The sequence below is a fragment of the Camellia sinensis genome, chromosome 8, assembly GCF_055761805.1.
Source record: "Camellia sinensis isolate YWXY chromosome 8, ASM5576180v1, whole genome shotgun sequence".
NCBI lineage: Eukaryota > Viridiplantae > Streptophyta > Magnoliopsida > Ericales > Theaceae > Camellia > Camellia sinensis.
Genome location: NC_138968.1, coordinates 97,250,563 through 97,268,394, shown reverse-complemented (window position 1 = coordinate 97,268,394; position 17,832 = coordinate 97,250,563). Strand labels below are relative to the sequence as shown.

The window sequence follows — 17,832 nt, the reverse complement described above, 5'->3', positions numbered from 1 at the left end:
TTTTACCCTTAAATGATAATTATTTTTTATTTTTTATTTCTTAACCAAATTAATTTTTAATTTCTAAAAATCAAACTATACATAGCTTAAGAATATTTGATAAGTCATTTCTTACGTTGGTAACTTATTTAATTGTTTGTTAATTTTACGACATTTTTACCATTTGAGGCCTGTTTGGTAACCATTTCGTTTTCAGTTTTCAGTTTATATTTACAAAAATTTAAAAAACTGTCATAAAAACTTGTTTGGTAATTTTTTTGATTTATAAATTGTTGCCTCAGTTTGTAAATTTGAGAAAAAAACGTAAATTCAAAAAATGAGTTACGTCGGTTTTTAAATAGAAATTAAAAAATTCTACTAACAAAATTTTTTTTCAATTAATTTTGTTTCTAATTAATTTTTTTTTCAATGAATTTTTTTTCCAGCTAATGTTAACCGAGGGGGCAATTGATAATACTACTTTAAACCTTAGGGAGGGGATTATAATTTCTAAAATGTGAGGGGTGTCAATGTAATTTACTCAGTGAGGGCAAATTTGATATTTAAAAAAATTAAATTCCAGAGAAGAATCTGTAATGAAATTTTAAATCTCAAGGAAGAAGATGTAATTTTTAAAAGGTGAGGGGAACTGTAATAAAAATAGACCTCGGGTGTCAGTGTAATTTACCCATATAGATGGGAGTTGCCTCAGTAGTTAGTAGTTTAAGTAGGAATTTTTTTTTTTTTGGGAATATATGATCACACGATTTGGAGAGAAAGGAGTGAATTTCCGTTTACAAAGGGTTCGAAGGAGGGAATTAGGGTTTTGAATCTTTCTTGTTAACGAGGTGGGTGAGGAGTGTTCTGCAGACGACGTGGACATAGTTGGCCGTGTTCAGGTATGGCGCACTTTCGACACACCTTCACGTTTGGTTGCATCATGTGTGGCCATTCATCAACTGGCCGTTTTTCGCAGTCCGAAATTAATTGTTTTCATATGTCAATGGTGAATGCAGTGGAAATTACGGCTATTGTCAGTATGCACGAACATATATTTGGGGGTTTTGGTTGTTGTTGGTTGGTTATTGTGTGAACATGGACCCCAGATTTATGTATGCAGAAAACATGTTTGCAACGGGGCTTATTTACTATGTGCATGTTAACATCAATTACCGTTCACACACCACAACTTCCGATTGTCACGTTCTTCAACCCGTTGCATGTATGAACCGCGCAAAACATCATACAGTCTCAGCCGGTGTGGTTTGCAAACCCCGTCTATTGGAACACCAAATTTCGAAATGGGTGTAATTGAATGGGTTGGTTCAAAATGTATAGGGGCAAACGGGTCACTATGGGCCCCACTATGTGACTTCACACTTCAAAAATGGGCCAAATCACACTAACACGTCATGTTCACACACACGCACATCTACTTTGCCCATACTTCGAAACATTAAAACAATATTATTACCTTTTTTCCCGTGAAATACAGGCACCCTTACTCCCATAATTACATTAATAATTTTTTATAATAGTTTGACCAATGGTAAATTAATAAACAGCCAGTCAAAAGGATTTCACTGTTAACAACAAAAAAAAAAGTGTGTGTTAGTTTGGGGGAAGAAAGTAGAGCCTCTCTCTCTCGATTCTAGAGAGAGAAAGCTCCCCCCGGTGGTAATGATCTGGTGCATTATTTGGCCAGTTGTTTAGCTCCTCTACCCATTTCTGAGGGGTGAGTGAGTATGTATTTCAGATTGTGCGATAGTTCAGGCGCTGCCTTTCAAAAGTTTTGGAGGTGGGCCTGCAACGTTGAGTTTATGAGTCATCTCCAGTTAGTTCAGAGCCTCTACAGTGCGTGGTTGGTGATGAATGACAGGGTGGTTTCTGGTTTGGTGTTGCAGGTGCGTTATCACCGGCTGGTTTGTGTTTGTCCGTTATCATGGTGTTGCTGCCGGAGTCTGTTTTTGTGGCTCGGCTATGGCAAACTTTGATTCGGCGCTGGTTTGTGTTACTTTTGTGGTGAGAGTTTCATTCTTCTCGTCGCAGGTGTGGGATGTTAGCTCGCTAATCTGGTAGTTTTTTTTTGCCGATTATGCTTGAAGGTGGAGTAGTCAGTTGATGATCCCGTGAGCTACGGGTAGTGTCGTGTAAATGACGCATGGGTTTCCATTCTGCGTCCGTCGTTCTTGGCTTCAAGCGTGTACTGTGGATGGGTTCTTCACCGACGGTGCATCTGTTTTGGAGTCAGATGTTGGGCTGGGTTACTACCACGGTGGACTTCCAGTTCGTGAGTAACTCATGGTCGTTGATAAGTTGCGGTCGGCGGGGCTGGGCTTCGCTGTCTGTCATGATTATTTGCTGTACCTTGCCGTGTTCTGGCCATTGGTACATTTATTTTTATTTTTTTTTGATGCATGTGTTCTAAAGGAGATGAAGTGGGTTTCACAAGCCTTGGGCGCGTGGGATTATGACTGATGTGTTCGGACGTGTGATGAGTGCTATAATGCAGCTACGCAGTAGATTGCGCCTTGGCTCACGGTTTTGGGGAGGCCTATTGTTTCAGTTTTTGGGCAGGTATGTGAGTGGTATATATAATATATTATATATAAGTCTTGGTTAGTGGAGTTGCCTTTTTGGTTCAAACGTGGGGCAAGCTGTTTGTGAGTGCTATATATAATATTTTATATATACATTTTGTTAGTGGAATCCACTTGTAGGCTTTCAAGAAATTTTGAAGTGTTGGTCATCAAAATTATTGATGATGCTTGGGCCCACATTTTATTTAGTTAATGGGCTAGTGAAAGTGTATTCGGCCGTGGGTTGGCTTCTTAGGCCCACGGCTATTTGTTCCTTTATGATGATATGATGATGTCTATGGCGTTTCAGGGGCTTTTAAATTTGGTATCAACAGTTTGGCCCACCTTTTGATATTGGGCAGTAATTGGGTATTTTGGCTCATTGATTTTTTATGGACAAATTGCATATATTTATATGATTGGTGAGCCCATAAATTTCTGTTTAGCCATATTGCAGCGGGCCTTTTATAGTCGATTTTCTCATGTTGATTGATCGTGTGATCCTCATGTGACTCGATATGAGGGTGGTTTTGAGCCATCTCCGCCAAGAGTGATTGGGGAGTCACTGCTATGGGGAGTAGTGGTTCAATGACTAGCCGAGTTAGAGACTGGGAGATGAGCGGGAGGATAGCTACCGGTTTTCTGGTTGCTTGTCTTCATGACCCATCCTAATTGATCGTATTGCCACGCCTGACATGGAGTGAAGGGAACACTGCCGTGGGGTTTGAGGCTTGTGATCTACCACGGAAGGGACTGGGGGATGTGATGATTGCTCTCATGTTTTGTTGGCTATGTATTGGTTTGTTGCAGCGGGGCTATTGTTTTTTCACTAAACTTCTCAAGACCGTTGATTATGGTGATTGACTATGCAGGCTTCATGTGACTCAGCCAGGATCTTTCATGAAATAGATCTTTTCCTTCGTCATGGCTTTGGTTGAGTGGCTAGGATGTCACGGCCATGAGAAGCGAGGTGCTTATTGGATTCCATGCTTTCATCCGAGGTAGAGACTGGGAGCAAGCGGGGGCAATTATCATTTTTCGATTGGTGTTGTCGGATGTTTAGTTAGTTACATTTGTATTGTATGTTTGTCTGTTATGTTTTATTGAGTTTGTGGTGTGTTTTTTGTTTATTTGCCCATATACCCACCCCAAGTTTCCATCCATTATCTCTGATGGTAGGGGTTACTGGGGGACAAAAAGGATATATGGGCAAAGTGGGGCTCTTGTTTTTTCTGTTGCTCTCTCGGTTTTGCGAGGGTGGTTTTATGTTGTAGAATGTCATGCGGTAGTTTTATGTGGCTTGTTGTTCATCTTTTATTTGTTGTAGGGCGTACTTGGGGTATGCCCCTTGTAAACTTGTACATTTTACTGTTTTTATTTTATGACTTACTTACCCAAAAAAAAAAAAAACAACAAAAAATTTGGGATTATATGGATAACAAGACTGAAATATGGAATTTATTGGTCAATTCTTCAAAAAATAATTGTAGTTATGATATTTATTTATGGTGAAAAAAATAATTGCAGTTATGATTTTTTTTTTACCTTATTTTATTCTTTGTAAATTTATTAAATACCACAAAATGTTGATATTTCTTCATCCTCTATGCTTATAGATTAAGATTGGTTAGGTGATTAAGATCTGACCAGGGCTTTTGATATTTCTTGATGATCTTTGTGGGTAGGTAATACTAAGCTCCAAAGCTGCTGTAAATTCGGTTATGGTAGAAAATACTAAGTTTTGATACTGGCCTGGGTCCATTACCTGGAGTCATGGCGACAATGCCGCATTCTGAGTCCAGGCGCTTGTATTCTTAGTGGTGGGACAGTCACAATAGCCCAAAGAATTCAAAATGGCTTCAGGAAAATCTTAAAGGTGTTTGTTTTGTCACTTAATTTTTGTTGGTTTCTGGTTTTTAAGGATTGATGTCTTTTGCTTGCTATTAATATTTTCGTGTTTGTCCTTTTCCTTTCTTTATGTTGTTTATTATTTTAAAGAATCATGAAATTATAGGATAGTAGAAAGCAAAGGCAGAACTCTATATTATCAAGTGAGGGAACTTACTCCTAGGGCTTTGGTCCGGTAATTACTGATATATGTGGGACGGGAGGACTGCATGTACTTGGGGGATTAGTTGGGGAGAAGCTCCAAACACCCTCGTGAGCCAAAAAAAAATGGGGATGGGACTTGCCAAAAAAAAGAAAGAAAAAGAAAGCCCAAGTATGGAATTTCTTGATGGTTATTATTTGGATTTTCATTGCTTCCATTAGATATGGAACCATTTTTGTTGTGTTAAATAATAATTTAGTACATAAACAATGGCTTAACACTTTTTGACATTGGCTTTGGGTTGAACTTCATACAACAATGGAGAGGGAGTTAGTTCAGAAACATATGTTGAAGTTAAGACTTTCAGAGGATTTTAGAAAATGATGAAATTTGATGCTATAGTTTTTTCAATCAAAATGTTGTTTATGATTTTTGGTTAATATAATATTCATAATTTGTACAATTAAAATATATAATTTTAAGTAAACTAAAATTGTTTATAAAATTGTTGTTCATATTAAATGAGAAAGGTAAAATTGGGATAAAATTCACCATTATGGAGAATTGAACTTTTGGGCAACATTTTATAAAAAATAGGGGGATTTGGTGATAGCCTCCTCACTATCTAATTTGTCTTTCAAAAGGACAAGAATTATATAAGTACTTTCAAAACCCCCTAATATTTTAAAACTTGTTTTTTTAGTATATTACCCTCATATCTATCAGCTCTCCTATTAAGCCACCTTCACTATATATTTCAGAGTAAAATTTTACTCTGTATGAAAGTAAAATTTTACTTTGTATAAAAGTAAAATTTTACTCTGAATAAGAGTAAAATGTTACACTCTAAAATTAAAAGTAAAATTTTACTCTGTAAAAAAGTAAAATTTTACTCTGGTTCTGTCAAATGAAAAAAACAGAGCAATAGAACCAGAGTAAAATTTTACTCTGGTTCTGTCAAATAAAATTAGATAAAAAACAACAAAAATAAATCAAAAACAAACAAACAAACAAAAACAAAACAAATTAATCAACAAATCAACATATCTAATTGAGAAAAAAACGTCAAAAAAAAAAAACAAACAAACAAAAACAAAACAAATTAATCAACAAATCCACATATCTAATTGAAACGAAAAACTTCTAAAACTCGATCAACAATCACACATCTCAATGAAAAAGAATGCATGTGTTCAACAACACTCATACACACAAATACATATATATATATATACATATATTCTACTATTCCTCATCCACATCCTTCCCAACCTCCGGTTCAACTTCTTTCAATCTCGAAGCTTCAGCCTTCGTATTCAACATCGCCAGCATCTCATCAACAACCTCATCATGTTTCTTCTCCGCTTCCAATTAAGCCATCTCCACCGCACTCTGAATCTCCCCCATCTACTCCGAAACCCTAGCTTTCGAATCTCCAACAACATCCTCATTCAATTTCAACAAAATTAAAGATGAGAGGCGATAAATTTATGTAGAAATATCAATAAAAATCGCGAAATGCGAAGAGATTCGAATGATCTGTGAATTTAACATAACCAGATAGGTATTGAATCGATTGTACCTGGAGATTGTAGAGACGATTCAATAACTATTCATTTGTGGTTTTTGAGCAGAGTTGTGAAATCAAAAATTTAGGGTTTCATGGAAGACAGTCTCTACAACGGTTGTGCGGAAACTGAGAGAGAGACAAAGAGAGAGAGGACGAAGAAGGTGGAAAGATCTAGTTGAGGGGTATAATAGTCTGATAAAATATTTAAATAATAAATTGTGTCCTTTATGTAAGATTTTATAATTATGAGGGGGTTTAGCAAGTATAATTTTTTTCTTAGTCCTTTTAACAATGAAAGGAAGGTAAAAGGGGTTTATAGCTAAATTTCCCTAAAAAATAGGACTTAGTTGTCCAAAATAAAATTTGATAGGACTCGATGGTAATCTTAAGAGCAAAATAGGACTTATTGATAATTTTTTCAAGAAAAAATTTGATTTGTGGGGTTGCATTTATTGAATCAAAATAGCTCTAGCAAGTAAGGATACCATTGTGCCAACTACTCAACTTTGAGTAGAGTTGATTAAACTCAATTAATACAAGTAATATAAGATGTAGGTTTGCAATTGAATCTCGTGATCTTAAGTGTGAGTGAACTTTGTTAGGGTTCCTTGACCTAGAAAGTAATACCCAAGTTGCATACTTGCAAGTGATATTTCTCTTCTAGAACCACAATTATGTGGTTCAAACCAAGAATCGAGTTTTAGAACCATGTTTTTGCGGAGTAACTCAGAATACAGTTTAACCCAAGCCATTGGCATTACTGTTGTGTTTTCAAATTTTAACCTTTTTCCCATGCAAATATGATTCTTGATAGTGCTTTCTTTCTCAATTTTTAGTTTCCATTGATTCCCAGATTGGGATGTATCTCATTTTCAAGCTGAGAAAGAGCTGACAATGCTAGTGTCAAGTTGAAGTCTTATTCACTGTTTTTTCTATTTTTCAAGTTTTCTGGTATGGCTTACATGCTATAGCTTCCCACCTAAGGTTCTGCAGCCTATATGGAATTCTTAATTTTCTTTTATAAATTATTCTGGTTTTGGTCCATGACAATTAGCGGTTGTTTGGTTTATGGGTTAGCATTAACATGTCCTCGAATGTTATCTTTTCCTACTTTCTATACTATTATTGCTACCTTGTTACAAAGTTGAAATCAACATGAATGACACTCTTCTTCCAAGAGGTCTAGTAAGTTGCTTCTTGTATTTCATATCATTTCCTACTAGTTTGTATGTTTTTTCATATGATGCTTTGCATTCATTAATGAGAGTACGTAGATCACCTCAGTGCGTTCTAAGAAAATTGATCTAATGGTCATTTGATCCATCTGTCTTTTGTTTTTAACAGTCATAAAAGTTTCGGTCATAATTGGTCCCAATGCTTCCCCTGTTTTAATAATAATAAATGCATTTCAGCTTGTTTGAAATCGTATTTTAAGTGTCCTAAATATTGGATGGCCAGTTTTAAAGCCTTTTTTTAGGCCACAATATTAACTCTTCCACATGTGGTTTTCCGAACAGATATGAATGCCAAAGTCAGAGCAATTATCATGTTCATTGAAGAAGATGCAGATTCCTTTGCAAGAAGGGCAGAAATGTACTACAAAAAATGGCCCGAGCTCATGAAACTGGTTGAGGAGTGCTACCGAGTGTACCGTGCCTTGGCGGAAATGTATGATCACACAACGGGGCAGCTCTGCCAGGCCTATCAAACCATGGCAGAACGTGAACCTCACAGACTTGAAATGCGTATGAGCATTGCTTGGAGAAAATATCTAAGCTGGAGAGTGAACTCTCTTGTGCTCAAGAGGAAATCAGATGCCTTAACAGTGTGGTTCTGATTGAGACTACAAAGAATAAGAGATATCAGGCTTTAATGGAGCACGTGGAGTCAGTAGGTTTGAATCCAAAATGTATTGCATCATCCGTGAGAGATTTGCAGGATGAGAACACAAAGCTGAGACAGATTTGCAAGGAGGACAGAGATGATAAAGAAGCTCTTTTCAAGAAATTGGAGAACATGGAACAACTTTTAGATAAGAATGTTGTTTTGGAGAGTTCGCTGTCAGATTTGAGCAGTGAGTTGAAAGGGTCACAAGCAAATGTCAAGGCATTACAAGAGTCTTGCCAATCTCTACATGGTGAAAAATCTGCCCTTGTTTCTGAGAAAGCAGCCCTTCTGTCTCAGTCACAAATTATTACTGAGAATATGCAGAAGATCCTGGAGAAAAACACCGTTCTTGAGAATTCCCTCTTTGGTGCAAATGTTGAACTTGAAGGTCTGAGGGAAAAATCAAAGAGCTTAGAAGAACTCTGCAAGTCGCTGAATAATGACCAGTCTAATCTTATTACTGAAAGAGGTACTTTGGTTGTTCAGTTGGACAACGTTGAGCGGAGACTAGAAAACCTGGAAATGAGATTTGCAGTATTGGAACAAAAATACGCTGGCATGGAGAAGGAGAAAGAATCCACGCTATCTTAAGTGGAAGAACTAAAGGTGTCTCTAGGTATAGAAAAACAAGAGCGGGCAAGTTTTGCATTGTCAAGTGGGGCACGATCGGCTTGTCTGGAAAACCATATCCAACTCTTGCAAGAAGAAACTAGGTTGAGGAAGAAAGAATTCGAAGAAGAACTTGATAAAGCTATGAATGCCCAGTTCGAGATATTTTTTCACAGAAGTTCATACAAGACATGGAACAAAAGAATTACACTCTATTGATGGAGTGTCAGAAACATGTCGAGCCATCCAAATTGACGGAGAAACTGGTTTCGGAGTTGGAGAGTGAAAATCTTGAGCAGTAGGTGGAAGCAGAACTCTTGTTAGATGAAATTGAAAAGTTAAGGATGGGTATATATCATCAAGTGTTCAAGGCTCTTGAAATTGGTCTAGATAATGAACTGGACGATGAGATTGCAAATGACCAAATATTTGTGCATCATGTTATAGAGAATATTGAGGATATGAAATGTTCTCTCTCAAATTACGAGGACGATAAGCAGCAGCTGTTGGTTGAGAACTCTGTTCTTCTTACTCTGGTTGGGCAACTAAGATTAGAAGGTGTGGAATTTGGGTAAGAGAAGAAAATCTTAGAGCAGGAGTTCAAAGCCATGACTGAGCAGCTTGTGATGGTGCAAAATGAGAAGCACAGACTTCTAGAGACAAATAGACAGTTGAAATCAGAAGTGAAAATGGGAGATCAACACGCAAACACGGTTAAGGCTGAAATGGAGCGGCTATGTATGCAGTAAGGAGATTTGCAGAGGGCTTACCTTAAATTACAGGGCGAATATTCTCAAGTGCTTGCAGAAAACATGTCTTTTTTGAAAAATCTCTCGGAGCTAAAGGAAGAGAAATGCATGGCAGAAGAGTAAAACAATTTTATTCTCTTGGAAACATTGGCTCTTGATAACTTGTCGGTGATCTTCAAGAACTTTGGAACTAAAAAATCAGTGGAACTAAAATTACTCTGTGAAGATATGCACAATCTTCATGGGGTCAATAGTGACCTTGAAAAGGAGGTTGGTGTATTGGGAGGGGATTTAGAAATGCAAGAAACGGAAAATTTACTTCTCAAAGATTCAATGAAGAAGTTGGAGGAGGAGCTGCTTGAGGTCAGAGATTTCAATAATCAATTGCGGCACGAAATCTCAACGGGAAAGAATTTCTTGTGTTAGAAGGAAATCAAGCTTTTGGAAGTAGAGGAGAAGCTTAAAGCTACGGAGGATCTGAATTCAGAATTGTGCAGAACTGTGGAAGGACTGAAGAAGCAACATGAGGAATCAATACTCATGAAGGAAAATTTAGAAAAGCACATTTTTGAACTATCTGAAGAAAATACTTGTCACGACCCCAAACCGCCCCTAGTAGTTTGGTGCCGTGATGGCCAGTAATCCGAGATTACCGAAGGCCAACTTTCAAAATGCACACACAACAGAGTATAAGTATATGGGGCTCACAAGTACGGAAGCGATACATACAAATCAGATTAGTCCATAAGAGCAGTGCATAAGTTAAATGAAATAGCAATCATCTTCATATGGGTTACAACTTAGTTACAAATGAAGCAAAGTACAAATTACATCTTACATTTTAACAAAGGGCTTCACAAGCCGACACAAACAAAATGCATGAACTACCAGTTAAGGAATATAGTCTACCAGATTGCCGACATCTTCTTTGCCGACATAACATACATACAAAACACACATCCTGATCAAAAGGCTTCTCAAGCCGACGTGTACGAAATACAAATATTACAAGTCGAGAAGCATGATTTTCAAGACTACCGACATAATTACAAGTCAAGCCGGCATGACAAAAATCCAAAACAAGCTCACGAATCACATCTAGGCGTCATCGCCTTCTTGCTCATAACCTACATATATATAGAGAGGGTGAGCTTGGATACTCAGTGAATGGTATAAATAATAAAGGGGTTTGCATGAATAATAGCCGAAATCCTTTCCAACAATACAAGTCAAAACTCTATATAACAAGGGATGGACCTCGTCCATCTAACAAATCTTCAGAGCTTCAAGGGATGCTTACTAGCATCAACATATTACAAATGGTAACATTCCGGCAAACATATCCACGCGGTAAACCGTCAGTGGCAAAGCAAGACAAAGGAAGGGAGATGTCTCAAACAAGGGTGCTACAAAAGTTTAGAGTCCTCTAGCACAAGGGACTTTCAAGACGAGTTGTGCTGTGAAAGTTTAGAGTCCTCCAGCACAAGGGACTTTCAAGACGAGTTGTGCTGCGAAAGTTTAGAGTCCTCCAGCACAAGGGACTTTCAAGGCAAGATGTGCTGCGAAAGTTTAGAGTCCTCCAGCACGAGGGACTTTCAAGACAAGATGTGCTGCGAAAGTTTAGAGTCCTCCAGCACGAGGGACTTTCAAAACGAGTTGTGCTGCGAAAGTTTAAAGTTCTCCAGCATGAGGGACTTTCAAGACAAGATGTGCTGCGAAAGTTTAGAGTCCTCCAGCACAAGGGACTTTCCGAGAAGATCATCAAACGAGGTAACACTTGATATACAAAATAAGGACAATTATTCATGCTTAACAAATACTTTCAAAACAAAGTAAAGCAAAGTCTTTATCAAAACATATAACATAGCTTTATTAGAAATACCACTCACATAGTTCGTCAAACGTCGGGGTCAAGCCAAGTCCCAGTCCTACAAACACATGGCAAAGTCTATCGAACGCACTACTCAAAACAAGTCTAGCATGCATGCAAATGACCTCGGCATTCTTCAAAAACTAAGCCAAATCAAATCAAAACACCGTTTCTTATTTCTGGAAACATGCTGGGCAACTACCAGGTCTAGGCTGAGGTCCCACACCTCCTTGCCGAGGTGTGGCCCCGATGGCCACATTCAAAAGCGAAGTCGGGAGAATCTGGGTTCCCCTCTTGATAAACATGAAGAACATGAAGAACATGAACATGAGGAAGACGAATGCAAAGATCAAAACTTGCTATTACGAAAGCCGAGATTTCATGCTATGAATTCAAAAACATGGACCTGGGTACCCATACTCAAGGATCTTATCAAAACAAACACAAAAACATGAGCCTTAATGCAAACTTTCGGATCAAACGAGGCTTTTCTTCAAGAATACATGAAAACCATTTTCTCTTTCTAAAACCATCTTTAAATCAATGCATGATGTGCCGAACAGGTTTGATCGTGCAATGCAGCTAGATAATCAATAAGAGCAACAAGAGTAGGTTAAGATCCTAACCTCAAAACTCGAATCTAATGGTTCAAGCCCCAACGATCAAGCTTGGAAGTTCACTCTCTCTTGCTCAAACTTCTCCTTCTTCTTTCTAGAGTCTCTCTCTCTAAAAGGCAAGATTTGATACAAAATGATATGTCACTCCTGACAATCACTGACTTAATCCCTCTGCTGGGACACGTGGCACCGACTGGTTGGCTCTACTCGAAAAGGTGACTGATTGATTAGACAAGACCATGACAAAGTGTATTCAACAAGCTAAACGCAAGAGTACTCCGGCAAATGACGACATCGGCTAACAACAAGACTCTAGCAAGCAAGTGGCAAGGACGTCGGCTTGGAAGGACAACACTTGACTAAGCTGTGCCACACCTTGGCCTAGATACGCCACACCTCGGTCTAGGTCATACCCTTCCAGGAACAAAAACGCTAGTGCAAGGATCAAGGATCTAGAACGCCTAGATATTAACATCTCGGCCTAGATAATGCACATCTCGGCCTAGGCGACGCGCGCCTCGGCCTAGGTGGTGACATCTCGGCCAATATGCCAAGGTGGAGATGGAGGTCAACCGAAGGGATTCCACGACGGTTCTAAGTGGAAAAGGTTTCGAAGGTGACTAGGCTTAAGATGACCTCGGCAATACACTAGACAAGAACAAAGCATGCAAGCAATCATTCGAGCAAAACAAGACAAGATTTGCAGATGCACATATCAAAACAAGATCATCCTTAAATGTATGCAAGTATGACTAAGTTAAAACGAGGGTTGTTACAATACAAGCCAGAACAAAGAAATCGAATGCCTTCATGAAGTTAATGGAAACTTAGATTCTGAACTGGGTATATTACGAGAAGATATTGAAGTACACAGAATTAGAGAAGAGAACTTGAGTTCAAAGCTGCAAGAGATAGGCAACGATTTTGAAATGTGGGAGGCTGAGGCTGCAACATTACACTTCGATCTTCAAATCTCCGACATCCGTGAAGTTTTGTTTGAAAATAAGTTTAACGAGCTTACTGGAGTATGTGAAACTCTTGAAAACCAAAATGCTTCTAAGACAGTTGAGACAGAACAGATGAAAGAAAGAGTTAGCTTCATGGAGACTAAAATTGGAGGCCTTAAGGCTCAGTTACTTGCATATGCTCCTGCCACAGATTCTCTGAGAGATAACATAGCATCACTTGAGCACAATGTCCTCTCTCCGCTAGAGCTTAACGTTGCTGACAATCAAGAACAAAATGTATGTTCTTTAGTATAACTTTGACCAGAGAAAGCATTTTTTTTTATCCTGAATCAACTTGGCAGAAATTCTCTTAATGTCATCCTTACATTTGATGTTTTTTGAATGCAACTAACATAACATGTACAAATTTTACTTTTAGGAATTGGACTTACTTTACCATGTCGATAATAAAGCTAAGTTGCATTATATGGCAATTGGAACCCATGTGAAATTAGATCTTTTATTTTGTTTTTTATCATTATAGTCTAGTGTTTGTGTTCGTAGCATTTGCAATATTTACTTTGAATAGTTGGTATCCTTCGAAGGGTTTTACTCAACGATCACAAATTTTTCTTAATTTTTTGATTTTTTTTCTTTTGGTATCACAAAGTAATGTTGTAAAGAAAATTTTGTTCAAAACTCTTATTGCTCATGATTTCAAAAGTGACTTTTTATGGTCCTTCATTTCAAATAAAAACACACATCATTGTGCCTCATGATTTTGAAAATACCACTGCCATATTGTAGTGACCGTCATTCCTCACCTTAGCCTCGGGCATGAGTAATTGTATAATCTTGTTTTGCTAAGTTGCAGTAGTGGATTTTCTTGACTTGTCTTAGCTAGAATGAGATTTTTTTTGTCTTGGTTTGTACTTATGTGAAATTTACTTCTTGAGTCTTGTTCTTTTCTGGTGAGTATAGCCGAGGTCAACTTAAAGCCAGAACCATGTTGAAACCATTTTGGTTGACCTATACCTTCGTCCTGGCATATTGGCCGAGATGTCATTTTCTGAGCCGAGGTGTATCATCAAGGCCGAGAGGTGTATCATCTAGGTCGAGATGTCATCCTTGAACCCAAGTGATCTTGTTCCGGATTGGTACGACCTAGATCGAGGTGTGGCACATCTGGGCCGAGGTGTGGCACAGCTACGCCAAGTGTTGTCCGTCCTAGCCGGGATCATAGATACCTCACCTACCAGAGCCGATGTTTTCACCCGATGTCAGTACCTTGTCAGAGTGCCATGCCGCTTTACTTGTTAAACACCCTTTCGCCATACTTTGTCTAGTCTGTCAGCCACCTTTTCGGGGAGAACCAACCAGCCGTTGCCACGTGTCCGAGCTGAGTGTTAAATCAGCCGGTAGTAAGTAGAACCTATCATTTTGTATCATATCTTTGCCTTGTAGAGAGAGAAGCTCTAGGAATAAGAAGAAGTTTTAGAATGAGAGAGTGGGCTTTCGAGCTTGATTCCTAGAGATCAAACCGTTAGATTCGTGTACTGAGGTTAGATTCTTGATTTACTCTTGTTGTTCTTGTTAATCATCTAGCTGCATTGCACGATCGAACCTACTCTGCACACCATGCATCAATTTAAAGTTGGTTTTAGAAAGAGAAAATAGTGTTCATGTGTTCTTGAAGAAAAAGTCTTGTTTGATCCGAAAGTTGCATTAAGATTCATGTTTTGTGTTTGTTCTCACAAGATCCTTGAGTATGGGTACCCAGGTCCATGTTTTTGAATTCATAGCATGAAATCTCAGATTTTGTAATGATAAGTTATGATCTTTGCATCCATGTTCTTCATGTTCTTCAAAGAAAGGGAAACCCAGATTTTCCCGATTTCGTTTCCTTGAATGTGGCCATCGGGACCACACCTCGGCAAGGGAGGTGTGGGACCTCGGCCAAGACCTGGATGGTGCCCATTATGTTTTCCCGAGATGAGGAACAGTGTTTTGTTTTGGTCCGACTTAGTTTTGAAGTAATGCCGAGATCATTTGCATTCATGAAAAGCTTGTTTGTCAGTACATTCAATGGGATTTGTTATGTACTTGTAGGCCTTGGATCCTCGCTTGTAACCTCGACGTTTGAAGAACTATGTGAGTGGTATTTTTAATAAAGTTATGTTCTTAAGGTTTTGATAAAGCTTTGCCTTGTTTGAAAAGTATTTGTTAAGCATGAATGATTATCCCTACTTTGCATATCAAGTATTATCCTGTTTTGATGACAATCTTGAAAGTCCGTACGTGCTAGGAGACTATAAGCATTTGTAGCACAATCTTGAAAGTCCGTACGTGCTAGGGGACTATAAGCATTTGTAGCACAATCTTGAAAGTCCGTACGTGCTAGGGGACTGTAAGCGTTTGTAGCACAATCTTGAAAGTCCGTATGTGCTAGGGGACTATAAGCATTTGTAGCACAATCTTGAAAGTTCGTACGTGCTAGGGGACTATAAGCATTTGTAGCACAATCTTCGTTAATGTCACCCATGGAATTTGAAGGATTTGATTGATGAAACTCGATAGATTTGTTAGATGAACTCGATTTATCCCACGTTTGTCATAAGCCATGATTATGCATTGTTTTGTTAAAGATCTCGGATGTCATACATGCAAAACCTTTATTACTTGTACCATTCACTGAGTATCCAAGCTCACCCCTCTCTATATATATGTAGGTGATGAGCAGGACGACGGTGACGCCTAGATGTACTTGCCACTTGTTTTGGATTTTGCTCTTTTGCAGCATCTTGAAGATTATGCTTTTTAGTTGTACCTTATTGTATTTTGTATTTGATGGCTGAGAAGCCTTTTGGTCAAGATGTATTTTGTACTTCCTTTTTTGTTGTATTAAAGCTGTGTAAAGATGTATGCCATTCCATTTGATTTATGCACTGCTCTCATGGACCACTTGTATTTTAAATTATTGCTTCCGCACTTGTGAGCCCTATTTATATTTATACTCTGATTGTGTGTGAATTTTGAAGGTTGGCCTTTGGTAATCTTGGATTACTGGCCATCACGGCACCATTCTACTAGGGGCGGAATGGGGGCGTGACAGATTGGTATCAGAGCACAAGTTTCTTGTAGTACGTTATTCACACACTTTGAGTCCTAAAGAGCATAGGACTTTCCATAGAATTGATGTTAGGATTGCATCATTATGCTTGCTACTTGACAATGTGTGCATCATTTCGGCGTAACTATTTGCTATTGCATGCATATTGTTTGATCATCTTGTTTTAAAGTCACGTTTTGCACACTCTTAGCATCATGAGAAGAGGTAGACCACCCGTTGGCCGAGATCATCCTGAAGACAGATTGGATAGATTGGAGAGATTGGTCGAAGGTTTGGTCCATGAGTTAAGGCAACCTCGACCACAGGACGCTAGTACCCAGGCCGAGCAGACAAATGGCCGACATGCCGTTCCACCCCCGCCTCCTCCAGTGCCGCAAGTGCCACCACAACAAGCTTTATATGGGGACGGCACCATAGCCTTGATCAGAGAGTTTAAAAAGATGAAGCCGCCGAGGTTCTCTGGGGGTATTGAACCGATGAAGGCCGAAGCGTGGGTCTTGGAAATGGAGAAGCTGTTCGAGATTTTTCCCAGCACCGACGCCCATAAGGTGTCATTAGCAACATTCACCTTAGACGACGATGCACGAAGATGGTGGATGATGACCCGAGAAAGCAACCCAGGTCTGACTTGGGCCAGATTCTTCGAACTGTTCTACAACAAGCATTTTCCCCTTAGTGTACGAGATCGCAGGACCACAGAATTTCAGACTCTGACACAAGGTAACAAGACAGTCTCAGAATACGACCGCGCTTTTACCGAGTTGGCGAGATATGCGCCTCACATGGTCGACGATGAATACAGAAAGGCTAGAAAGTTCGAAAGTGGACTGCGTGGACCAATTCAGGATCGAGTTAACTTGCTCAACATGCCGACTTACGCCGGAGTGTTGGACAAGGCCATCCTTGCAGAAGCTAACCTAAACCGGTATCAGAATTCAGGAGAGGACCAGAGGAAGAGGCAGAACAATGATGGCCGCCGAGTTCCGTTTAGTGCCAAGAAGAAGACGAATGTGGGTAGCTCTAGCAACTCGAACCAGGAAAGTAGCGCTAAGCCGACGTGTGCAAGTTATGGGAAGCTACATTCTGGAGTTTGCCGTTGGGCATCCGGAGCCTGTTTTGAATATGGGGAAATGGGTCATCGCGTGAAAGACTGTCCGAAGTCAAGAACCGACGATGGTAAGAAGGATGGGAGCACCTCGGGCTCTGCGCAAAGAAATAGCATCGGGAAGGCCCAAATGAGACAGGGCAGAGTTTTTGCATTGGTACCAGGAAACACTACGAATGCTGAGACAGTGGTGTCAGGTATACTCTCAATTTGCTCTCAAGATGCATACATATTAATTGATTCGGGATCTACACATTCATTCATATCTGTTAAGTTTGCCGAGAAATTAAATAGACAACAAGAACCCCTCGATTATATGTTACATGTTGCCACTCCATCTGGGAGAAGTATGATTGTTGCATCCATTTATAGGGCGTGTGTTGTTGTGATTGAGGGTGTAGAATTATTAGTTGATTTGATGCCGTTAAGCATGACCCACTTTGATGTCATATTGGGGATGGACTGGTTAGTAGCGAATCACGCGTCTATTAATTGTGTTTCAAAGAATGTCACATTGAAACCCACAAATCAAGCCGAGGTTATTTTCCAGGGTAAAGTAATAGTACCCCCACCTTACTTAATCTCATCTATGAAAGCCTATAAATTGATCCAAAAAGGGTGTCGAGGTTACCTATGTAGTGTACTAAGTAATCTGAATGGAAGCGTTGAGCTAGCCGACATCCCAGTTGTCAAGGAATTCCCCGACGTCTTTCCAAATGACTTGCCTGGCTGCCTTGTCG

The 17,832-nt window shown here is 39.2% G+C and overlaps 1 long non-coding RNA gene across 1 annotated transcript; it reads left to right on the top strand.

Moving 5' to 3' along the window:
* The first annotated feature begins 1,546 nt into the window (after positions 1-1,546).
* LOC145797024 (uncharacterized) lies at positions 1,547-3,997 on the top strand. The gene is made up of 2 exons (XR_014337958.1): positions 1,547-2,556; positions 3,431-3,997. It is a non-coding gene; the product is annotated as an uncharacterized LOC145797024 (long non-coding RNA).
* The last annotated feature ends 13,835 nt before the right edge of the window (positions 3,998-17,832 follow it).